General features: G+C 35.1%; 1 protein-coding gene and 1 long non-coding RNA gene across 5 annotated transcripts in view; both read right to left on the bottom strand.

Moving 5' to 3' along the window:
* Positions 1 to 26,883, bottom strand: part of LRP1B (LDL receptor related protein 1B) — a 1,969,831-nt gene that overhangs the window by 1,447,993 nt on the left and 494,955 nt on the right. The gene's annotated exons all lie outside the window — the stretch shown is intronic.
* Positions 478 to 26,697, bottom strand: LOC116597915. Its single transcript, XR_004288852.1, has 3 exons — positions 26,687 to 26,697; positions 17,422 to 17,485; positions 478 to 507 (listed from the first exon to the last, which is right to left on the bottom strand). It is a non-coding gene; the product is annotated as an uncharacterized LOC116597915 (long non-coding RNA).

Raw genomic sequence — 26,883 nt, 5'->3', positions numbered from 1 at the left:
TAATTTTTCCACTGCAGTCTCTATTGTCAATTGACAATCAATATTAAGTGCCTATTTGTGTCTGCATTGAGTACTGAGCATGATAAAAAAAGATGTAAAAGAAGGACTCTGAACTAATGAAGTTTAATATCTACTTGTATAAGGAAGAAATAAAAAAATAAGTAATAAATATATACTACTATAATAGAAGTCACCACTAAATTAGTGGTAAGTACAAATTAATATCAGATATATGTAAACTCTTTTATTATATTAGAACAAACACTCTGGTAGAAATCAACATGACACAGGTATTAGGAAATTCATAAAATAAGTTGAATGTTCAAAAACAATTTAAAAAAAAAAGAATTTCTTTTTCCTTTTTAAAAAATATTTTATTTATTTATCTGACAGAGATAGAGAGAGATCATAAGCAGGCAGAGAGGCAGGCGGTGTGGGGGGAAGCAGGCTCCCTGCTGAGCAGAGAGCCCAATGCCGGGCTTCATCCCAGGATCCTGAGATCATGACCTGAGCTGAAGGCAGAGGCTTAACCCACGGAGCCACCCAGGCACCGCCCCCCCCCAAAAAAAAACCAAATTAAGCCTCAGTAACAAGAAAAATGCATTTTAAAATGATAAGATATAAATTTTCATTCACAAAGTTGGCAAAATCTGAGATTAATTGATCAATAATTTCAAATGTCAAAACCTATATATTTTGTGTAAATTGGTAGTATTTTTGTAACCAGCAGCGTCTAGCAAAATTAGAATTCTAAAATATTTGACACAAGAATTCCAATTGTAGGGATTTAGCTTTGAAATTACAAGAATATGTGTCTCATTAATACCAACATATTCTCACAAGAATGTTCGTAGCTTTACCCTATGAATGGTAAAAATGTGAACCCAACTAAAGATCCCACAGTTGGAAAGTGAACAAAAAAATGCATAATTTCCATTATGGAATACTTCAGGTTGTTAAAAAGAGTGAGGCAGAAGTTTATGTATTATCATATAATCACCTATCAAGCATATGGATAAATGAATAAAGTACATTACAGAACAATATATATGTTTATGTAAACTAGCATATCTGTGTCTATCTCATATTGCATGCATATGTATATATGCAAATACACAGAAAGATGCCTGGAAACACATATTTTAAACTGGAAAATGGTTAGTTCTGAGAAAAGGAATGAGAGGTGGAGAAGGAAAGAAGGGAGACTGGAATGTTTGTATAAGTTTGTACTGCTTAGAATTTTGCCTTGTGAATGCATGCATGTAAACTTGTCTTTAAGGAAGAAAGATATGTACAATGACAGAGCATGCAGGGGATTGATAAAACTGCATCATCAATGTACTGGGGTAATGAGAGACAGACTGATGGATCATTCAGTCGAAGGAAAAATATGAAACTGATCAAAATAATTAGAAATAATATGCATAAGACACAAGTTTTTAAGAATGAAGCTAAGGCAACCAAAGGGTATCAAGAAATGCACACATTCCTTGTATATAATTACAGAAACCCAGATATTTGGTCTAGAGTGAAAGTAAAAGAATATGAATGACTATTAAGATAAGCTATTTGGAGCATATCCATATTACTATACAGGAAGACACCACAGTGGATGTAAAAAGGATGAAGTCGCTGGGCCAGCACAGCACCCATTCTGACTCTTGTCCAAAAAATATGCGCATGGATCTGATGCTGTCTTCTCTACATTTTGAAAGTACATAAACATGGGACTAGAGTTTCAGGCAACACACAAGAGACAAAGGCCACACAAAGGCAGAAGGTAGCATACAAAGCGAGACAGGGGAATGGTTCCTGGGCTCAAGAGTAAGCCTTGGCATGCAATTTGAAAGCTCATGTGATATTGGAAATACGAAATATAAAATATATTTAAAGCAAACTTTAGGTAAGAATGAGACAATAGTAGCACTGCAAGGTGGACAGCATCAGTGGAAGCAGGACAATACCAAAGGAGCAAGAATCCAGGCTGGATCAGGATGGACATCCAATAATGGCCATATTCTGAAAGCAGGGCTTCCCTGGGGTTCTAACTCACCAGGAATCCTAATACTGGAATCCTACTAAACAATTTCCTAAATTCTCTGCATCTATATTTGCTTGTTAAATGTAACTGAAATGTACATATCGCTTACTTTTTTTCAGTTAATTGTGTGGATTGTTATTCTCAAATGATTCTTTTGTTATCTTTCTTAGATCTCCAACTAAAGAAACCCTTCAAGATTATTAAAAAAAAAAAAAAAATCTTCTTCCTACCCATCTATTACACTAAAGATCCAAGCAAATAAATAATAAAATACTTAACAGGTGACATTTTTATACAATACGCTTTTACAAAGTTCCCTTTTGTTGTAACTTCCTCTTTATTACATATTTACACTACTACAAACTTATATTCTAAGACTTGCCTTGTAAGTTCATAGGACCAGCATAGGCAATGAGGAAAGGAAAACACAACCATGCTTCCCAACCCTGAAAACTCACTGATGTTTTCACATTGGAAATGATGATTCAGGAAAAAAAGCTTTGAACCCAACTGAATTGTAAACCAATACCTTTAATCACCTGCAATAATCTACTTGGGCTTCAAAAGCATCAATCACAACAAAAATAGAATACTATAGAGAAGTCCACACCCAACCCCATATTCCTTCCGAAGTAAGAACCAGCTTCTAAAAAGACCCATGTGTTTTCCTGATGAGTTGCTGACAATTACAATAATTAAAGATATATTCACCAAGACCTGCAAATATCTAAATCTGATACTAAAGTAATTACCTTGGTTTTGAGTATACTAAACACACTTTGTTTTTATTTAACAAAAGAGTTAATGTCCTTATGAGTAAAAGATGGAGATATATATATACATACAGACAGACTTTCGGATACCCAAATCTAATCTTCTTTTCATTCTATCAGACTTGTCCTTCCCGCTCATCCTTTGGCGTCAGTCCCACGGCACCTTCTACATCCCCCAACCCCAAAATACCTCAACCCACTGCTAATAGAATCAGAATAAATCTCTACATTCCATTGCCGTCCTAAAATATGTTTCACTCATCTCATTCTTTACACAGAGTGTACTGTATCCAAAGGAGAGTGTTGTTGTTGTTTAATGGTAGGGAGCAGAGTTTGTCTTTGTATCTTCAGGGTCTGAGGCATAGTTAATATATGTTCAATAAATGTTTGTTGGATTTTTTTGTTAAAAAGAGAGCTGAAGTTAGTTTACTAAATACTCACTGAGGCAAATAATAGCTATAAACACTTTGCATGGAGGTATACTTTCTATTATTCATTAACTTCCAATTATCTTTTTCTCTTACTATTGAGAAAATTAGAGTCCTCTGCAATAATTTAAATTTCACTTATTTAAAGTACCAGAAATAATAATTGTATCATTAAGTGTATTTACTGAGATCTAATGCATCTCATTTTTTTAAAAATCTGCATTCAGATACTATGGACTAGAGTTTATGACATGACCTTTCAGATGTCCCCAACATTGATATACACAGTTTGATAATAAAGAATTGTTTTAAAAAGGAGTGAATATACCATAATTAACTTAAAAATTAAATACTGCACTGTATATTCATTTTAATTTCACTATAGGGTATGTTGTTTGTATTTTAGATTAGTGAGCTGTAGAATCTATTTTAAAACATAATAAATAATATTTTAAAACATAATAAAGCTCACTTTGAATTAAGGATCCTTCCCAAACACTTTTAAAACTCACTTTCGACTTTTAAATGCAGTGCTATAATTCTAATAACCAATAGACATTAACTATCTCCCAAGGAAGCTACCCCATTAAATGACATTATGAAAGCTTATATTCCATAGACATTTTTCATGTACATACTACAACCTCTAATATTACTAAACAATGAAAGATAATATGCCGGGGTGAGAAATGGCATAGTAGAAACAGGCAGTTGGGGGTCAGTGGGTTAAGCTTCTGCCTTTAGCTTGGGTCATGATCTCAGGGTCCTGGGATCGAGACCTGCATTGGGCTCTATGCTCAGTGGGGAGCCTGCTTCCTCCTCTCTCTCTCTCTGCTTGCTGCTCTGCCTACTTGTGATCTTTCTTTCTCTGTCAAATAAATAAATAAAATATTTTTAAAAAGAAAGAAACAAACAAACAATTGTCTTGAGTTCTGAAGGCTTCTGCAGGGGACCAAAGGTAAGAATTAATAATACTATTCAATGATCTTATATTTTAATTGTCCATAGTACTATTGAAAAGTTATTTAAAGTTGAAATAATTAGTTATTTTACTTGGATATGAAGCTAGAATCCTGAAATGTGTGTGCAATTCAACACAGAAGATCATTTTAGCAAGTGTAATCTGTTGATGTAGCACCAAAAAAAAAAAAAAATTCTGGATTTGAAATGACGACAGACTTTCCACTCTGCCGTTTACTTGTTATATGACCCTAGATAGTTCATTTAACTCTCTGAGTCTGTTTCTTCATCTACAAAATAAGGGAAGCAGCATATTCTTGCCAATCTGAAAGTGTTGTTATGGGGATTACACATGTTTAAATAAGTGTTTTCTGGACTGCAGGGGACATCTACAAATTTCCAGGCATATAAACACAGGTATACATGCTTATAGATAAAATAAGCCACAAAGGAAAGTGTGTGTGTGTGTGTGTGTGTGTGTCTGTAGGGGGTACTTTTCTGATTAACTACATGACAATTTTCCACATAAGAAAATGACTTCAATCCTAATAAAAGTGTCATGGACAGAATATACAGACTTTCTTAAATCACTTGGAGATGGATATTTTCTTAGGGAGCACAATCCTGGGCAAGCTATTTATTTTAGAAGGAAGGAATCATAGAGGATATGGAAAAGAAGAGGGATGGCAGGAGAAAAGCTTGCCAGAACATCCTAGCTCTCACACCTCATATGGGAGAGTTAAGCAAAGTCCTTTGGAACACAAAATAAGGTTTAGTGGCACTAACCACAAAATGAAATAGCAGACAATAAAACTGTTCTTAGAGAGATTAAAATGACAAGGTCCATTTTGTAGCAAGTCTTTTCTACCTAAACTGAGTCAACTCTGGTTCAAGCCACATAAAACCTAAATAAATCATGCAGTAAAAGCACTGATCGCCAATACAATTAAAGGCTGAGGCGAGAACAATGTTAACCTCACAGTTAAAAGACAAACATAATGGTCAAGTTATTGGAAAAGACATGAAAAATGTGCTGAAAGAATACTGTTAAAGGGGGGCTCGATATGAAATGTACGGGAAATTAAAAAGTAGACATCTAAGAATTATTAATTTGCTGAGCAAAAGCTGCTGTCTATTATTCTAATGTCTGCCACATTATTTGGCCACACTGGAACTCGGCAATGGCATGGCTGGAAAGCTGGCTCTCTTTAAGTTACTTTGATTTACAGGCAATGCAATAACTAAGGTAACAGAAGTAACTTCCTCAGTCTACACACTGGAGAAAATGGTATTCATCCAGGATCCATCCTCTAGGTTAGCTAAGGGAAAGGAGTTGGGCGGTAAAGCATACTCCATTCACATCTATAAACTGGGGAACACAAATATTTGAGAAAATGAGATGGTAGTTTGCACCATTTTTTTTTTAAGTTAGAATGAGATGAACATGGAAACTCTATTATATACCATTTTCAGAAATTTAGGTTTGTGAGCAAAACTGCCTCAATATCACAACTTATTCATTTTTTCATCTAGGTCTCCCACTATCTATGCACACATATGTGCAAGTTACAGGAAACTGTAAATTGATACACTGGGAAAGAGAAGTGCCCGGTATTTTGCCCCACAAAAGTACTGAGGTAGAAAATTGAGCTAAAAAGTATCATAGAGGAATGCCTTAGACATTGAATTCATACTTATTTTACAGGTGTTATTGGCAGGTATTCTTGATGTGGTGGAATGAGGACCAGACAGGGAACCCTGCCATGCCCGGACTTCTACACATGCTACTTATGAGACATGAGGAAAATATCCAGCATTTTTGATTCTTAGGTTCACTGTGCACAAAACAGGAACAACAACAGCTACCTCATAGGACTACTAAAAGGGTCAGAATCAGTTTAAAAGATTAAATATGTTCCCAGGAAAATTCATGGCACATTGTACATGATAGGGGCTTAGTAAACACTTGTTTAGAGGAGATACACACACATACACATATGTATGCATGCATATTTACACACATACACATGGATATAGTCCAGAACTATACCCTAGTTCTTTCAACTCCAAAGTTATTGTTCTTTCTCCTACAAAACCATCCTCTTACTTTCTATCAGCATTTATTTTTACTGCGATAACTAAATTAAAATTGTTGGGAAAAATGTTACATGTAGTATTTTTATAACTGTGTGGCATTTAGTAGTCTGAATAAATTCGATGTTCCCAAGGGCCGTTTTGCTGTTCCTAGAAAAGGCCTGTCTTCCTTGACCACAGTCAGTATGAATCTGGGCAGTTGTCTGATAAATGGTGATAAGATGCAAAAGGAGGAAGTATAATGGCCTTTCCCTCCCCTGGGTGGGAGTACCCAAAAAACAACACTAACAACAACAAAAAAACCCAAAACTACAGACATTGATTTCTTCCTGATCCATCCATTTAGATCACCACAGAACTCAGCATCTTCACTCAACATAACCATTTAGAAAGAGTGCTAAATTTCACAGAAAATGCAGTCCTATGGCTGGATTTAGTGGGGGGGGGGGCAAAAATGTAGGAAAACATACGGCCTTTAAGGGAAAGTCAAAGAAATAAAGTATGCTCAGTCTGGAAAAGAAAATGTTCAAGCTGATGATATAATGATACCTTCCAAAGAGACATGAGTGGTCTTTTTAAAGTTAACACAACACCTTGGACACTATGAGGTAGGAAAGTTCAAGATGACCAGCAAGAAAATAAAAACTGCCCCAAGTTGCAGTAAGGTTCCGAGGAAAGGAATCTTTTCTTCTGGAAAGATGTAAGATTGGGATAATTCCCCCCTCTCTGCTTTTTACAGGAATTTACTCTATGGATAGAAAACAGAGAACAGTGAACTATGTTGCCTTCAAAGTCCTTACAACTCTTCAACTAGACCCCAAGCCTCCCCTTGTGAGAAGAAACCTATTCCAGTAGCCCTGGAAGCCTCAGATCTCAGCCTGCTCGTTACTGACACTGTCTGCAGATGAAGAAAGAGGAGTCACTGGCAGACGTGAGATCATTAGGATTCTCCAGAGAAGACAGACTATTTTCATAGTCTTAACTTTATTTTATGGTCACTACTCTGTACTTCTTCACAGTGAGAGTATGTCTTATTGGTTTAACAATCAGATTTGAAACAACAAATCTTCCAAGAACCAAATATTTAATCCTGGCAAACTCCACATCAACATGACTTTTTCCGTCTTATTAGCAAAATTCTTTGATCAACTAAATCTACTGCATATGGTTTTTATAGAATAATCCTTAGAGACTGAGGCTTAAATGTACCTGCTGTGTAGATTCTAGGACACTCCAAAAAGTGAATAGTATCCTGCACAACCTCTGGGATAAATACCAAAAAGAGAATACACACACACACACACACACACACACACACACACACGTACATAAATTAGTGACTAGAAGACAGCTTTATATTTGATAAGATTTAGTCCATTTTGGTTAAAAAAAATAAGAAATTCCAGTCCAAGAAAGTTGCTTGTGACTGTAAGTTTTCATCAATTTTTGTAAGAGATGTAACTCCCCCTGAGGTTTTAAACACAAACCCTTTCTGCCAGCATTCTACATAGTACATGAAATACACTTTGATTTCAGTTTTGTTTGGGCTGTTATCTTATACAATTCTCTAAACACTGTCAACTTAAATTCCTCAAACTTCTCATTGTTCCTGCTTGCATATAAGTAGAGTAGAAAACTGGAGAAAGTTTTCAAGGAGTTGCATCTTAGCTTCTCTCTCTCTACACACACACACACACACACACACACACACACACACATTTTTTGCCAAACTGCAGAAGAGAATTTTATGTTTGCGTTAAAAATCTGTGTGTATGTATTTGGAAATCAAATGTGTAAAAAGTAGATATAACTCATTACAAGTAAATTCAAATTATAAAACAATAATTGCAATTATAAAATGTGTTTAAAATATAACCTACATATCCCCTTCCACAGACACTGTTTTATCATTTAGAAGGAGAACCAGGCAATCTGGAAATGCTTATGGAGGGTGTCATATACATAATGTGGTAAGTGATATGAGGAAAATGATTTGTGTAAAACAATGAATTAATCAATTAATTTAATAAATGCTTAGTGAGCATTAGTAGGACAAGTTACAACTCACCAAGAAGCTTGTAATTCGATTGTGAAGAGAACTCAAGAGAAATGTGGAAAATAATCTAAACAAAAAATAGGTAGATAAAAAGTTCATGTAATCAAGAGAGTAGGAAATGTACTTATCTGGCAACCGTAAAATTCAGGGGGAGGCTTCACAAATTAGGAAAATCTGAATGAGACTAAAATGATAGGTGATTTTTTTTATTAGGTGAAGGAAAATCCTCCCTTTCCGCACAACCCCTTTGCCCCCCCCCCCACCGCCATAGAAGATCAAAAGTCATTAGGCACTATTTAGCAAATAAATATTCAGCAGAACGAGTCAGACCAGGTAGATAACAAAGCAGTACCTTGATCAGAATAGTAGTAGTGGATATCAAGGAAAAAGACAAGAAAGATTCTAATATAGCTGTTTCTCCTTCTGCTTCCCTCCTCATGCCCCTGTCCTTTTCCTCCTCTTTCTCTTTCATATTGATTAATTCAGAGGCTATGGTAGTCCGATAATAGCGAAGACAAGCTCTGGGTTGGAGAAGGACCCGGGTAGAACAAGGCGTGAGTACGAGAAGAGTATTGATTTTGTGCCGTTGTTAAATTAAGGCTTCAGCTGGGAGAATGCTATCTGCTTACCATTTTCCTTTTCCACATTCCTCTGAAGCTAGATTAGAAGGAGAAGATTATATTCCAGTCTTTTTTTTTTTTTTTAAGATTGTATTTATTTATTTGACAGAGAGAGACAGTGAGAAAGGGAATACAACCAGGAGAACCAGGAAAGGGAGAAGCAGGCTTCCCGTCAAGCAGGGAGCCCGATGTGGGGCTCAATCCCAGGATGCTGGGATAGTGACCTGAGCCAAAGGTGGATGCTTAACGACTGAGCCACCCAGGCGCCCCAGCATTCCAGTCAGTCTTATGGGCAGAAGCATTGCATAGTTTAAAAAATGTCTGAGGAAACTTCCAGGTCTCTCTTCCCTGCCCTGGCTACATTGGAAGCCGAGTGTCCCTTCAACATACGGCTGTAAAACAGATGAAGCATGTCACACAAGAGAAAGTTGGTTTTGTGTTTGTTTTTGTTTTTGTTTTAAGATTTATGTATTTTATTTATTTGACAGAGAGAGAGAGAATACAAGCAGGGGGAGTAGGAGAGGGTAAAGCAGACTCCTGATGCAAGGTTTGATCCCCTTGAGCCAAAAGCAGAGGCTTAGAGACTGAGCCACCCAGGCGCCTCAGGAGAAAGCTTTTAAGTCCCTGAATGTTGGGGGTTTGTTTCTACAATCTTGTGTTGTCTTCCCTAAGAGCAGTATTGCCTCTCCAGTGAACCTGCTTACAAAGATTATTTTTTTTTTACAAAGCTTGATTATTATGGTTAAGAACAGACATGCATAGTTATTTATGTTAATAGACTATAACTACTATAACCTTTACCTTGCATCTTCTGAGATCTTACTTTGTGTTACTATGTACTACTTTGTCTTACTACTGTTACTATGACTTATTGTCACTTGTGAATAAAACTATGAATTCATGGTAACTACATTTTGCTGAAAAGTTCAGAGTCTTAGAACAGAGAATAATCTCCATTTTTTTTCTTTAAACAGCATGGTTAAGGATATTAATGGTAATCTTTAATGATCTCTAGTTTCAATAAGTTAAAATTTTTGCCCAAAGAAAAAGTTTGAAACTTTCCCATGAAATGATGAAGATTTTAATGTAAATCTGGAATGAATCTCATTCATAAGAATGAATCTTATTATTTAAAGTGTGCAAATAAGAGTTCAGGGAATAAACATAGATGGATTTAAGTTACAAAAAATTTTTAATTGTTTTTCCCTCTACATAAAACAAAAATTTTAAATAAATAGATAATAAGTGCCTAAACACAAAGATATGCAGAATTCTGGCTGACTATCCTGAGAGATCTCTCATCTTGTCTTTCACTTGGAAGATTTTATAGTACAATTAATTATGCAATTCAGGGAAACAAAAACAGAAATAAAAACTGTGTAGCCAGCAAGTTCTAAATTAAACACAATCATCTTGACTTTTATGCTGAGAGGAAACATCCAACTTGGGATTGTATAACAAGACTGGACCTGCAATGAGAATGCCTGAGTTCTTGACTGACCTCTTCTACTAATTCAGCTCATGACATTTGTTGAATCCAATAATCTCATAGTAGAGAGGTATTTCACTTGGTGTCGTTTACAGGAACCACTCCTTCCTATCCCTCTCCCAGCAGCAGACTAGCTTTTTTTTTTTTTTTATTTTTTTTTTATTTTTATTTTTTTATTTATTTTTTTTATTTATTTTTATTTCCAGCATAACAGTATTCATTATTTTTGCACCACACCCCGTGCTCCATGCAATCCGTGCCCTCTATAATACCCACCACCTGGTACCCCAACCTCCCACCCCCCGTCCCTTCAAAACCCTCAGATTGTTTTTCAGAGTCCATAGTCTCTCATGGTTCACCTCCCCTTCCAATTTCCCCCAACTCCCTTCTCCACTCTAAGTCCCCATGTCCTCCATGCTATTTGTTATGCTCCACAAATAAGTGAAACCATATGATAGTTGACTCTCTCTGCTTGACTTATTTCACTCAGCATAATCTCTTCCAGTCCCGTCCATGATGCTACAAAAGTTGGGTATTCATTTGCGACAACATGGATGGAACTAGAGCGTATCATGCTTAGCGAAATAAGTCAAGCAGAGAAAGCAGACTAGCTTTTAAGGTCAAATGCAGGTATCATCTCGTCATGAATTCTGACTCCCCTCCCCTTTCCAGGAAAAAATGATTGTTCTCCTTTGTGTTCCTAACACTCTCCTGTTCAGAGGTATATCACAGCACTAAATTTTGGCTTCTTGTCTCCTTATATATCTGTTTCCCACTCCATCCTGTGAATTTCTTGAGGTCAAGGAGCGTATCTAATGCTTACATGAGTAGTTCCTAATTTAATCTGTAGGGCATAAAATGTGGTCAATAAATTTTTGTCTGGTGAAAGAATGAATGAATGTGCTCATTCCAATGTTATGGATGAACAGGTAGGTTTGGCAGACAGAGACTAATTTGGAAGTGGGAGCTGAGTGGAGGAGAAATACTAAGATATAGCTAAAATTGTCAAAGCCTTCAGGTACTCTCCATCCTGTCTCTGGATCTCTTCTGCTCATGCCTAGACTGAGTCAGGGACTGGATTCCTGCTGCTGTTTCCTGCTCTACCCAATTCTGTTAGCAGCATTTGATCATTCTTTCAATGATAATTTTTTGTTTCATTGTATTTTGTTTTTAGTTTTTAGTTTTTTTGAGTCCTTCACAAAGAAAATCAAACCACCTAAGAATTAGGAACAAAGGAATTTAGCTGTAGGCAGATGGAGTCTCCATATGTGATTAATTGAGAAGCTAGGGTAGGCTAAAATTCTAATTTATTCCTCCAGAAGGGACTGTGTTTAACAGGGACTCACTCATAGGTCAATTCATGACACAAACTGCCGATCACTTACAGCCTTCCAAACTGAATGTAGGACTGTGTTTGTGGAGTTATCTTGAGAACAAGTGAGAGCCTAGTGAGAGAAGGACAGACTAACTATGAGGGAGGTTGCGAGTAATCTGAGAGGGGGGATTGCTGAGGACGAAGCAGCAGAAGGCATCATATTGTGGGGTTTTTTTTTTTGCCCTATACCGCATGAGGGTGTCGGTTAGTTTTAAAAATAAGTTGATGAGGTAAAGGGTGAAAATACTGAACATATGCATAGATATATTTGCATCTGTTCCAATGAGTTAGCTTCAAAGTAGAAAAGAGAAATAATCTTATAGAAACAATTTCAGGTAAAAAAGGATTAATATGACAAGATACCTTAAAAAAAATTTTTAATGGAGTTTAGGTATCTCAGGAAAGAAAATAGGGTTTGGTGAAAGTATTATGTTTTTGTTAAAGAGAGAATTTACCATTTTGCATATTTTGGATTTGAATTTACTTAGAGCAATGGAGTTCTCAAATTCTGGTCCTATACCAGTGGCTTTAGCATCACTTAGGAACTCATGGATTCTCAGGTCCTAATTCAGTCCTGTGGAATTAAGAACTTTGGAGGTAGGGCCAGGCAATCTGTGTTTTATAGGCCATTCATTTATTTTTGATGCATGGTCAAGTTTGAGAACCATTTGCTTAGGCTAGGCTGAAAGTTGGTTTCAGGGAAGACTACACCTTTTTCTTATAAAAATTCCATATTGCCTAGAACAGCTGAACAGGTAATTTGAGTTAGAGAACGGTCTAAGATCAAGAATACCAAAAAAAAAAAAAAAAAAAAAAGAATACCAAAATAAGTAGTAAGACACAATAATTAGGTAACCAATCTAAAATTAAAGGGGAAAAAAACAGAATTGAGGAATGCAGTAAATGCATTACATAATAAAGGATGTTGATGCAAAAGATATACTCTCAGGCTGGAATCTAGAGTAAGAAGCATTCATGTACATTCTTACCTAGATCCCTGTCCCATTCCTGTGGTCATAACCCTGATTACACCAATGTGAGATTCTAGGATCAATCTAAATTACAACAATGTGAGATTCTAGGATCAATCTAAAATGCAGACATAGGGATGATTTAGCCTGTTTCCTGATGAGTTTGGCATCTCCAGAGTTGTCTAGTAGGAGTGGAACATAGTGAAGAATAGGACAGGTGGAGGTGATAAGTCTGGAGAGCCAGAAGAGCCAAATTATTCAAGCCATGCTAAACCTCTGGATTTTGCCCTAAGACAAAAGAAAGCTTTGAGAGACTTTTAAGTAATGTCTTGTAGATGACATTTGATTTTTTCAAACATTAATATGACTAGCATGCATAAAAAGGATTCGGATGGGGAAGCAATAGTGGGAAAAACAAGAAAAACAGATTTCTATTGCAATGGTCTTTTCAACTCATCCAACTTAGAAATTATTAAGAGTAGAATGTTCAAAGAATATTTGATGTTGGAACATATCCAAAGAATGCAATAAAGTCATGAGAAACATACCGAGATTAATAAAACATCCACTGAGTCAGTTTGCAAAAAAGTATACTCCAAAACCACATTCATAAGATATGATCTTCTCTGTCTCTTAGATTTGTTCTGTTTTTCCACTAAACTCTAATTTCTCCAAATATCTTCCATAATGTACTACTTTAATTTATAGTGTGAAAGAATATTTCTGAATATGAATATTGATTTTTCGCTCAAATCTAGTTATGCACGCAGATGTTTATTCCTGTCATCTTCAGTCTGAACATTCTGTAAGAGCTAGTGACTTTCAAGAGCTATTGATTATACATTTAAATAATATTAATTATTCAAATATTATCAATGCTAGACTGTACTATTGAGAAGAAAAACTGAATTGAACTTCCCAGACTTGTAAAATATTATATTCAACAAGTTCCTTTCCCAAAAATGAAAATATCTTTCATTTAATTTCTTATGTTTTATTCACAGTATTCGATTTGTCAATAGTATGTTTACTGTAATCAGTGTTAAAGCTAATGCATAACTCCCCAGATTTTCATATACATAAATCTGTAAAAGTAAAATTTAAAAAATTATCTCTAAATATATAAGAAGGTTTTCACTTATAAAACACAGCACCTAGTTAAGTTTGGCTCCTAGATAAAGAATAAACATTTGTTTAGTATAAGAATATCAAAAATATTGCATGAGAAATGCTTACATTAAAATCACTTATTGTTTAACTGAAATTCAAATTTAACTGGATGTCCCAAATTTTTATTTGCTAAATATGATAACCTTAATTGCTTGAAGTATTTAACTGAGGTACTTATTTATATTACTGGTCTGTATAATTTTTCTGTGTCATTGAAAAGTGTCATTAAGCACTGTGAGTGATGAATCACTAAACTCTTCTCCTGAAACCAATATTATACTCTATGTTAACTAACTAGAATTTAAATAAAAACTTGAAGCAACAAAATAGTAGTAGCATAATAAGATATTTTTGATCAAATGAATTTTAAATATTTTGAGCATGCAAAGTATGTAACTATTGAAAAAAAAGTTACTGGTTTTACAATCAAGCCCAGACCTGATTCTTTTTTACAAGTATGTAATACTTAAATACCAAAGTACCAGTATTAAAGTGTTTTCTGCTTCCATTTATATTTTAAGCCAGATTTCATTTCCATTATATACTCAGTAATATGTAGATCAGATCCTAACATACAATTTACCAGATATGAGAAAACATTTTACCAGATATGAGAAATTTTACCAGGTATGAGAAAACATCTCTCCACCTCTTTAACAGAAGTCCTGTTTGGCATGGCAGTGATATCGTCAAGCTCTTGACTACTGTCTCCCTATGGAATTTTCATTTATGCTTTCCCATTGAGAACATGATCTTTAATTTCTTAAATGAAATTGAGGAATTTGGTTTCAGAAAAAGTACTCAACTTGGAAGCTATTTCTTGGAGAAATATTTGCATAAATAAACCCTGGTAGTTTTATAAAGAAGATGCAAACAGAGAAAGTAGTTATTTATGGTAGGCTTTGTTTTGATAATATGATTTATTAGAATAGTGTTGTATGTGACTGGATAAATGGATTTCAAGACAGAATATGGATAAACACAGTGACACATTTGTTTCTATGATGTCTTATTAGTGTCATTGATAGACAAGCACTATTGAGGTTCAGTCATCTTGACTGAGACAGGACATAGGGAGAATGACAATAGTTATCAAGCTGATAACTTTTTTTCTATGCACAGAATGTTAGAATAAAGAAAACTTGAAAAATCTTCAAGTCTATTCCTTTCCTTTTAAATTAAGATAGCCAGTTTAAATTCAGTTTTTTTTTCCCTCCAACTCTCAATCCATCAGTTTGTCACTATTTCATAATGTTTTCATCTAACCTGTAATCAAATATATATCAAAAGAATGGCTGTCTTTTGCTATATGCAAGGGTTCCTTGACAGATGGCTTCCTATAGTCCCTTCATATGCTAAAGGACACTGTACACAAAATGTCAGAGGTGTCTGTGGGGTAGAATAATCATTAGATTGTGAGAACTAGTGCTGCTTCTCTATTCTAATTTTCCATAATGTAGTTATATAATAAGAAAATAGAAAGCCTTAGTCAGAATTGTACAGTGTTAAACAGGATCCCTCAATATTCCTGTCTAGGGAATTTCATGAATAAGGCGTCTGATGAATCTGTAAGGTTATTAGAAGTTCACGCCAAAGCAGCACAATTAGTTATTGCTCTGAGACTTAAATTCTACCAACTGAATCCTCAGCTTGGTGAAGACATTGCTGCTGATACTTCAGAGTTGTGCCACTTTTCTTAATGCTGTAATTTAGAGGATTTATTAGCAGGCATGTTGCAAGATCATCATGTGTGGAGTCATGAAGAAGCCCTCCAACAGGGACAAGAGATTGAACCAAATTGACAATTTATAATGGCCCAAGAAAAAGTCCAAGCCAGAGTGATTGCATCAGTATGTGTCATTCAAAAGAAAGCGGCAACTTCTAATACGAATTCTGCTCTTAACACTGGCAGAGCACTCTTGGCATCAGTAGAACACTGTAAATGCATGTCCTATAATATCTACAGATTCAGTCAGACATATTAATTCTTAGTTAACTTCTAGAAGCTCTACTTACATTTTCTAATATACAGACTTTGCAAAGAAATGGACTACTGAGATTACACTGTGAATTTGAATGAAGTTCAAGATATGCCCGGCAGTTTTCAAGATATTAAGGGATCTTGATTCTGTGACAGTAAATCTGACTCAGATGGTTAGGTTAAGTTACCTCAGGATGACTAATGCATTTGATCAGGACTCAGGTCAATCGATCAATATATGAAGACTGAGAATCAAATGAGTAAGAAGTATATAGAAACCAGGGGAAAGTTTACAGCGCTAACGGCTTATATTACTTTGTAAAGCAACTTTTTGCAAGACTTTTTCACAAGAATCTTTGTTACAGTTGTTAAGATATCATGTATTCTTCAAGCTTACAGCAATTAGAGAGTTGTTTTTGGATCCTGGACACTCATTATGACTGTTCACAGAGATACTCTAAGCATGATGGGAAGGAGGCCAGTCAAAAACCTCTCAGGGAGGAACTGATATACCATTGAGAATTAGAGACATTCAACCACAGAAATTGGCCAACTCCTGTGATTATTGTAGGCAGGATAAGGGTATCAAGTTGGAAATAAGACTTTAAATTGCAAGGAGGAAGAAGTAGTTAAGCCTAAATATTTTATTGCATGAGGTTTTCTGAAACTGGTTATGTATGTGTTATAGAATATATGAATCAAACATTCTATACATTGGTTTTAGAAAAAGCTGAAAATTTGGGGAGGCTACAAAGTCACTATAATCTCAAAGGAGCAGTGTCCTGACAAATAGGACCCAAGTTAGGACTCCCTTGGTTGAAACTAACTGAAATCTTGTTTTGGGTTGCCTTAAGTCTGAAGGGGAAATTATTGGAATGATGCTGGGAAGAGGTGTGCTTCTGGGCCTCTGGAGCCGATTCAGGGCCTGGAGGGGTTCAGTGATCCTCAGAAACTCACCATCTGTCACATGTGCTCCTCTGCTCCTCTGCTTGCTTCTTTCATCTCACTTCATTTACCTCAGGCACAAAGTTGAGTATAATCTCCGCTTGCATCTAGGGCTCTCTCAATTCACTAGGTCTGGGAACGATGTTGTCAGTCTAACCCTGAATCAAAGTATACTCAAGTTTAAAGTGCTCTTGGGGGTCACTACGTGTCAGACTTTAAGACAAACATTTATCATTTAAATTCTCTTTATAATTCTTTTTTAAAGAATTCTTTGTAATTTATATCATTATAATTCTCTTTTAAAGACAGAGGTTCTACCTCAATTCTGTTCCCCCTATAAGGAGGGCTGGAAGACTGTAAGCAAGCTTTTTTCCTACTTTCTTTCTTTAGGATTTATTTATTTGAGAAAGAGAAAGCAGGAGGGGGTGGAGGAGCAGAGCAGAGGATCCCCAAGCGGACTCCCCCTGGAGCTTGGAGCCCGGCACGGGGCTCAATCCTATGACCCATGAAACCGTGACCTGGGCCGAAACCAAGGGTCACATGCTCAACTGACTGAGCCACCCAAGGGCCCCTCAAGCTCCTCTTTCAATATTCAAGATAAGATATATTATGTTATATAGATAAGGATAGAAATAGAATGGTTATATGTTAGGAATATGTTCAATGCTGATAAATTACAAAAGCACAATGCAATAACATTATCAGTGTAAAGGCCGGACTAGAGATAACCTGTAAGAGTTTTATAGAAATTATAAGGCTGTGCTGTGGAAATTCTGTGTTCCTGCTTTACTAACAACCAATATTAATAACCTAAACTCCAAATCCTATATATCAATAAATTGGAAGGGAAGGGGTTTGATTTATGGTATATTGAGTAAAACTGATGTATTTAAGGCTTTAACACATTATCTAGATTTGATCTAATTAGCCACTATTTTCTCAAATATCTTTGTATTCAGGCTTTTCATACCAAAAAATAATAAAATAAAATAATGTAAAGCCAGATTTTTACAAGATCTAATATCTTTTACTTCCATTACTGTACATGTTGGTGGAGTAATAAGGAAAGAAAGTTGCATTTATAGCTAAGACAAATCTTCAAATTTTATAGAGTCCTTCTTGATGCTATCAGACTAAGTGGAAAGCTTTCAATTTGCATAAAACTGCAATGACTATTCAAATAATACATTGTTGGGCATAATTTTATACCTAATTAATCTACATGATATGGGGCCCCTGACTATGGACATTGAAATATAAGAAAATAAAGACAGATATGAGCTCATATTTCCTTCAATAGTTTTGATCATCTATTATTTATCAAGGACCATAATGAATTACTTATTTGCTTTCATTGTATTGGTCTACTGTCAATATAAAATATTCTGCTTGTATGCAGCAGAACAAATCTGTGGACTCATAGATTTTTTTGAAGATGGAAGGTTCTTTAGAAATCATGGAGACCAACTTCACCATCTCCTAGCTGGAGAAAACACAGGTCAGGATTCACTCAATGCTACACAGCCATTTACCCTCAGGCTTTCATTATTACTTTCCCTAGTAGGCAACAGATTTCTAAATTATCATATGCATGCATAAATATATGGTTCTGAGGATGAAAATAGGTCTTAGTTATACTAATATAGAATTCCAAAAAAAAGACTTATTTTTTGATGAAACATTTCCATGGAGCTCACAAAGGGCCAGGTGCTGTTCTGAGAATTTTACATATATTAACTCATTTAATTATTATGAAAAACTTATTAAGTAGGCTTAATTTTCACATCTATTTTTGTAAATGTAGAAACCAAGGCACAGAGTGGTTATGGGACTTGTTAAAGTTACATAGCTAATACAGAGCTGAGCCAGGAATTGAAGCCAGGCGTTGTAGCTTCAGAAGCCATACTCTTCAACACAACATGATGCTGCCTCCCTTCATGTAAAACAGTAGTTTCTAACTGTAATGTGTGCATGTCATCCAAATAATAGTGACTGGACACAACTTCTTTTTTTATCATACGTTCAAGCTGGAGGACATTGAAGGATTACTCAGTTTAATTTCCCTGAAGAAATCCTTCATAGAATATGAGAGATAAATGCTTCTTCAATCTCTGATCCACAGTCTACAAGTATTGTAATCATCATTAAAATTATTCTTTGGCAGTGTTTAAACATGTGTGTCTCAATATTGAAATCTGAATATCAAATTGTTATATTAGAAATAATCAATACATTTCAAAGTAAAGAACATTTTTATTCTTTCTACATTTAGTAATGATTTAAATATTGTTTATTAAAGGACAGTTTTATCCTCTCAGTAATTACCAAATTACTTTGCGTATAAAGCAGTGGAATTACTTAATGTAAAAAGTTTAAATATCAATGTTTGTTTTCAAATAGTATCTGGAAATTTTTAATATTGCATTGACAACTTAAGTGATTAAAGTTTACATAAGCTGAGAACTTTACAAAATCCATATGTGTGTATATAAGTACATAATATACATAATATTAATATAATACCATTAATATAATATTAATAATAATATACATAATATACATAGCCATTGAATTCTGACAATCCCCTTTTGAGTATCCACTATATGTCTGACTCTATGTACCACATTCATATAGATCCAATACTAGATACATAATTTAAATACATACAGGAGTGAAGTAATAGAAGGCAGACTTATTAGCATATATAATTCAGTACAGAGGTGGGGTACTTTAATGTAAGAGAAAAACAATTTATACAAATATTACAAATCATAATACCAAATTAGTCAGCATTTCTAAGCCATTTAGGGACAATGAACTTAAAGCCTTGTATCCTTTATATAAAACTACTGTTCTAAGGAAACTTTCCAAAGTGAATTTTTGTAGGGCTACTAATTTTAGGAGGAAGTTCTTTGAGGCCCAAAATAATTATGGTGTATCTACTAACCAAAAAGGAAACATACATTATTTTAATTAACAACACAAAATGTTTGCATCTAAGTTCGTAGAAATTACACCATAAATGACCAAAAGAAATGTAAAGTTACGCATAAGATAATGCATTCAATCTTGAAAGACCATTCATAATTCATTTTCTAATGTAGATTTCTCAAGACTGAACATTTAATTCTTGATGAAGTCTGTCTTATGGATCAAATAAATTTTATTCTTGGCTATGACTGTACTTTAACTCAAATATCCAATTTTCATAAAGAGTTCCTATTATGAATAGCAATTGCCATCAAATGAATTATATTCTATAGGTATGATGATCCATTAGAGTTCAAATTAACTAAATTTCAAGGGCCTCTGTTAAGTTATTCACACTACTGTTGGTAAAAGCCTGTCATCATTGCTTCAATTATATGTCTCTCTTTTCAGTAATTTATAACTAATTAATTTGAGCTGAAACAAAGACCAAATTTTAAAGACATATATGAGTCCAACTTGGATATCACTGAAAGCTACGCAAAAGTAGTGTTATTTCTGGTGAATTTAGGAATAGTCTCTGTGTTATATATTTATGTTATTGTTGGCAACTGATCCATCTGTAGCTTTAAAAGTACTGTAAGTTTCCATATAATTTTCCATGTATTATTGTCTTTCTGAAATAATCTTGTTAATCAGGGCATCTTCCTTTACTCAAATTAATATTATACAAGTTACTTTCTCACATAACACCTTCTGCCCCAACTTCTGTAATGAAATGAAGTTTAAATGATGTTCTAGAAGGTTTCATCACCCACAAATCTGCCTAGCAACTGTGTTAAATACAGTACAACAAGTGAAAATATTCTTGCTGAAATGCTAATTTACTTCTTCTGGTATGATTTTATTTTTACAATAGACCCAAGCAACTGGTCAAAGAAATTATTTCATTTCATGGGAGGAAAATTTAATGCATACCATTTAAAAGAAGAAAAAATTCTCATGGAGATAACAGCTTCTCAGCTAGAAGTTCTGGTAACCTGGACACATAGCACTGGAGAGAATAGTTAATAAGTGAAGGAAATGTAGCTGAGAATTTTTCAGTGTAACAGAATATGTTAATGTCAATATTGCCACATGATTTAGTTGTCAAAACAATAAAATTTAAACCTTTCAGGGCTTGCTAACTGCAGTGCTTATAAGATCTAAGTGTATGACATACAGTGGGGCATGTGTAATTATTTGGTGGAGGAGGAGAACTGGGCAGCTCATGCCCAGCCTAAAGGACTAATACTCAGCTCACGCCATTCACTGGCATAAAGATGTAGCTGCTATGCTGCCACATTCTCTAATATTTTTCAGTAACTCAAAAGTCCATATTTTTACTTGAAATTTCCTAGTTTTTAAATGTTAACAATTAACTGTATAAAAGTGACCCACTTTAGACTGTATTTAACCTGAAAGCTGATCATGTATGAGGTCTGATTTAAAGTTATTATTAGCCCAAATGTTGCGCTTTATGTTCTTAAAGGGTAATTTTCATCTCTTAAAGGAAGAATGTGTAGAATTGCAACCATTAACTAAATCTTATCTGGAACTTCTTCCTTCCTCTTTCTTCTCAGAATTTTCTGCACTTTGGGGGCAATAATTGCTCATCTTCTCATTTGTGTTTTATCTACACATATATAATTTCTCTCCCAGATAAACTTTTAAGTAGAAAGAAATCTTTAGATTTGTATGAGAGTGTTTGTGTGAACATATATAAACACATTTTATTCTTTCCAAGGCACCATCTCCTTGCCACACATGCAACCGAAAAGTGCTTAACAATGCTTGCTGAGTTGAAGCTATCTGTTCATACTTAATATAATAAAAGAAGAAACCACTACAGGCTTAAAAATACCATGGCTGTTCAACGTCCATGTTGCTTAACAAGAAATCACTTTTATTTTTCCCAGCACTAAGGCATTATCACAGATAAAACCTCCTTCCCTGCTTGAATAAGCTCATAATCCCATTCTATTTTATGTGCAAATGCTTTTGGCCTCGTCTCTGTTTCCTGTGATTTGAAATAAAGCTGAGAATTTTACCCTCTGTCACCATCATGTATTATATACCCTTTAAAAAATTCCAACATAATTAGAAATTACTCTGCGAGAGAAATTGGAATTTTTTTTTTCTATATTGTCTTCAGGATGTTAAACGATTTAATGTCAGGTCCCTGCTGTATTTTCTGGCCCCAGTCACTGATGGAGTGTTCAAGATGTGTTAAAATAGATGGTATCATTTTAAGATTTGAACATACAAAATTTTGACTGAGACAAAGTAACTTTACTGAAATTTTTTATCAAGGTAGCAGGAGACATATACACAGAAAGGAGTTACAAGGTGATAATTGTCTTGTTTTGCTATAAGTGGTTACATGCTGGTAGAAAGACAAGATCAAGTCTGTACAGACAGCCAGAAAGGACCTCAAAGAAGCAGGGAGATTTAAAGTATGTCTTGAAGAATTCTTAGGATTGGCAGGCATGACTTGTGGGAACAAGGTATGAGTAGGAAAGAAAATCAAGGAAGAAGGAAAAGTAAGTAAAAGCATGAATTTAGAAAAGGCATAACATATTCAGGGATTTTGTTCATATAAAAGCTGACAGTCCCTTAAAAAATGAATGCTTGGTAGAAAGAGTCATAAATAGAATTGAGAATTATAATCTGAGTCCAGACTGAGAAAATTCTTGAAGGTATGCTAGTAAGAGGGTACAGCAGACTAACACTGACCAGCCTCCCAGTCAGTCACACCTGCTGGGGCTGTCACTCCCATATGGTCATTCATATTCATTAAAGACTTAGCCATGTGACTTGTTTTAGCCATTGGGCCACCAGCAAGTATGTTGTAAGAATTGATAAATAAATGTGCATCAGGGCTTGCCTCTTAGAACCCATCCTCAATCTAGGCTGGTCTCCTTGTAGGAACTTTATAGAAGGAATGACTCAGTCAACCTGGCATCCTAGTACTCATCTTACCTGTCAGGTCAGTTGAATGCAGACACACCAATCCCATCCGGTGAGAACACTGTAAGGATTGCCCAGCCAATCCACAAAAGTATTTTCATTCTTTCAAACTCAGGCTCTCACAAGGCAAATATAAATGGTGGTAGGTGTGAAAGACAGGTTAGGCCTGGGTGAATGGATACTGGGAGACAACATGAAGCACCACTGCACTCGTCCAGATGAGATAATGAGTGCTTATCCTAGAGCAGGATTCAGCAAACTTTTCTTATAAAGAGCTAAATCCTAAATATTTTAGGATTTTCTAACTATAAGGTCTTGTTGCAACTACTTAATTCTGCCATTGTATCAAGGAAGCAACCATAGAATATATGGAAATGAATGAGTGTGGTTGCATTCTGATAAAACTGTACTTGCAAAAACAGTCATTGGGTTGAATTTTTACTAAAGCAAAAGCTGAGGGAATAAACCTGAAGACAGATGATGTTTGTAGTTAAAATTAATATGCAGTGGCCAGTGAGGAAGATGAAAGAATCAACAATGTCTTACAGGTTGATGACCAAACAGATGACCCAGGTGGTTACTGAGACAGGAAAGAGGGGGACAAAAAAGTTTTGGAGCAGATCTGGTTTGGTACAACTTGAGCTTGAAGTGAGTCATGAGGGAGAAGTCTACTACTTCTTTGGCAATGTAAGTATTCAGGACTGGATTCAGGAGGTATATATTTTGGGGGTCAATAACATGTAGGTAGGATTTAAAGCCAGGAGTAGAAAAGATCAAATCATCTTTCTAGACTGCAATTATAAGATTTGGTATGTAGGAAGTACTCCACAGGAAAAAAAAAAATCCACAGGTCAGCTATGCTTCTAATTTTAATTATATTAAAGGAGAGTGCTGAATGAGAAAATGTGAAGACTGAGAAAAAGGCCCTGGAGGAAATTATTATTTAAGATGCAAGGCATGGACATGGATGAGAGATCAACAGAAGTTATCAGAGGGGTTATCAGAGGACAACCCCCCCCATGGAAAATATTATTCTGGATTAAGAAGGAGAAGTATATTTCAAAAAAAGAAGGGACATATATTGATGTCCCATGCTATGGAACGTTCCAGAAGGTTGAAGCCTGGGGCAAGCCCTTTGCAGAGAAAAATTTTGTCTTGAATGACTTGGGAAAGACTATTTTGAGGAGGATGGGGTTTGATTATAATACAGAAACAGCAAGCCCACAGATCTCAAACTTTATCTCATGGGAGCAAATCTCATGGTTTCTCAGCTGTTCCTTCCTTTTCAGTTACTTTTGTATTGATTTACCTAAGCAACTTTTTCTTTTAATCTGCCAATATACTTCCATGACCTTCCATTAATGCCTTTCAACTTGTTTACATCACAGATGATTCAGGCTAAGATAAATCAATCCCTGGTCTCAGGGAATTATCTAGATATGGGTGTATGACCCAGAAAGAATCCTTCCTGAAAATGTTTTTCTGAAACTAGTGCCCATTGCCTATTGCCTCTTTGGCTTAAATTAGTCGTAGTCAGGTTTCTGTTTCTGGAAGTGATCTAACCCTGAGTTCTACATCTCCAGAAAGACAAACTTGAGGAGAAACATGTTAATATGCCACATGATCCAATTAGGGCTAAACATGGAAACCATTTAACCCTGGTACAGTTTTCTTCATTAAATACAGTAGCATTCCCAGATGATTTTCTTCTAGTTAGATGGCATTTCAAGTCTCACACTGCTGCCCTCAGCTCATTTGCTTTACTTCCAGATTTTTTTTTTTTTCTTCACTGAGAGTGTTTCCTCTTTAGATTCATGACTATGGATAAGGTTCAAACTATTAGAGAAGCAAAGTTCCTGAGGGAAAGAGGCTGCTTCTCATTGTTCTTCATTATTTCCATATTCGCCTGTATATTTCCGAAGAAACACTTAACATAATTTACATTTTAATGAACTACCACACTGTACTTACCAAATGCTTAGTGGGTCAATAGGAGAGGTCTCGTTTTAGGAATCCGAAACAAGCAATAATCAGAATGAGAATAAACTACAGCACAATGGGCACAACCAGAAAATTTTCATAATTCAATTAGGGTTTCCATTATATTCACGTGTATCCTTGTACTGTTATTTACTTGCTATGTTTCTTTAAATCAGATCACTATGTTTGCTTAAATATATATATTTTTGAAGAAAATATTATATTACTTCCATAAATGGAAAACATTATTACTTGACAAAAATAGAAAGCAAATTGAATACATATATGTTTATTAAAAACAGCAAGCTTTTTTTTTTTTTTGGTACCCCCCTAAGGATGCTACTGGGTCTCCGACTTGCACATTTGGGGAAAAAAAAAACAAAAAAACAAACAAACAAAAAAAAACAAACAAACATTGTTTGGGGGAATTGAGGTGGCAGAGCATTACAGACTTTAAGCCTGGTAAACTAGTATTCAATCTCAGTTTTACTTCTTATTGGACCCTTCTATTTTTACCCATAGAAATCTCTACTTCTTCTTCACCGCATCATATTTTAACGAATTACTTATTTAATAATATTGGTTTTATTTGTTTGTTTTGCTCTGCAGCTTAAGTTCCATGAAAACAAGGAATGCACTTCTTACTCTTTTAGCACCAGCATCTAGTACCTGCATATAGGCATTGGTAAACTTGGATGGATGGATGAGTGGATGGGTGAATGAATGCATTAACCTTTCTGTGCTTTCCTTTTCTTATCTAAATTAAGAAGACGAACTAAGCTCTAGTGCTTTTAGTTCCTTATCTAAATTAAGGAAACAACTAAACATAGCTTGAAGTATTTGGTTGTTAGAGATAATATATAAAGCACCTAAGCAAAAAATGTGGTTAAAATGATAGCTATGAAGCATGACACCCATTTTTAATAAGTCTTCAGACTCAAAGCCTCAGGCCACTTACAGAATGTGTCCCTTAGCCACATTTCTAGGTTTCACCAGCATTTGATGTTTCACCATTTCTGAATACATACACCATTTCACTTCTTTGTACTATCTTTGAGTTGCTCTTGAAATACCCTTGCCCCATCTTCTAAGTTTTAGCTTTATATGCACACCCTGCAAGTCCCAAATCAAGATTCTCCCCTGGGAAGCCAGCCTTTAGGCAGAGAAGATGATCCACCATCTTTTGGTCTTCAGTTCACTTATTCCTGTCACCACTATGAGACCTACTGTGTTTCATTGGAATTATCCATTTACTTAAAAACAATCAGGCTGAACTTCACCTTACGGCCTGAGATTTAATTTCCAGGTGAAAGAGAAGAAATTGCTTTAAATGCACTAATTCTGTAATATATCCAATAAACTTTTATTTAGTGGTTATAAAACAGTGCCATGTTTCCTTGTCACTCTTTTATATCAATAAGCTAAGTTAAAAAGCTCAATATATCTATTTTCAATGGATAAATAATGAATCTGTGGTCTGCATATATTCCATTTTTTCCTGATTCAGTCTTTGTGTTGTATTTATATACATCAGCCTCTTCATTAAAACTTGACTCCTTGAATAGAATACCATACAGAAATGATGAACCGCAAGGGTATTTCAAGAGCAACTACAAAGATAGTACAAAGAAGTGAAATGATGTACACCTGAACCTAAGGTAACATTCTGTGTCAAATATACTCAGAAAAAAATAAATAAATAAAAACTTGAGCTCTTGAGAGCAGGCTTTTTGTCTAATTCATCTCTTTAACCCACCACCTAGCACAGTACCAGGAACCTAGTAGGTACTCACAGAATATTCGGTATTGAATCAATAAATAAATGAGCAAATGATTTTTAACTATACATGTTGTATATGAGAAAACAGAATATTTTATTTTTAAAATGTATACAAATCCTCTATAACACAGAAAATTAAGGTGGATTATAGGAAGAATTTTCTAAAACATCATGCCAAAGGCTTCAGATCATTTTGACTTGATATAGGTTGGAAAGGAGTGAGTGGAGGTGATGGGGGAGGAGGCAGAGGTAATGGATTGGAAACAGACTATTTCCTATTTTA

This window comes from Mustela erminea, chromosome 8, assembly GCF_009829155.1.
Source record: "Mustela erminea isolate mMusErm1 chromosome 8, mMusErm1.Pri, whole genome shotgun sequence".
Taxonomy (NCBI): Eukaryota; Metazoa; Chordata; class Mammalia; order Carnivora; family Mustelidae; genus Mustela; species Mustela erminea.
The sequence above is the reverse complement of the archived record's forward strand: the minus strand, read 5'-3'. Positions and strand labels throughout refer to the sequence as shown.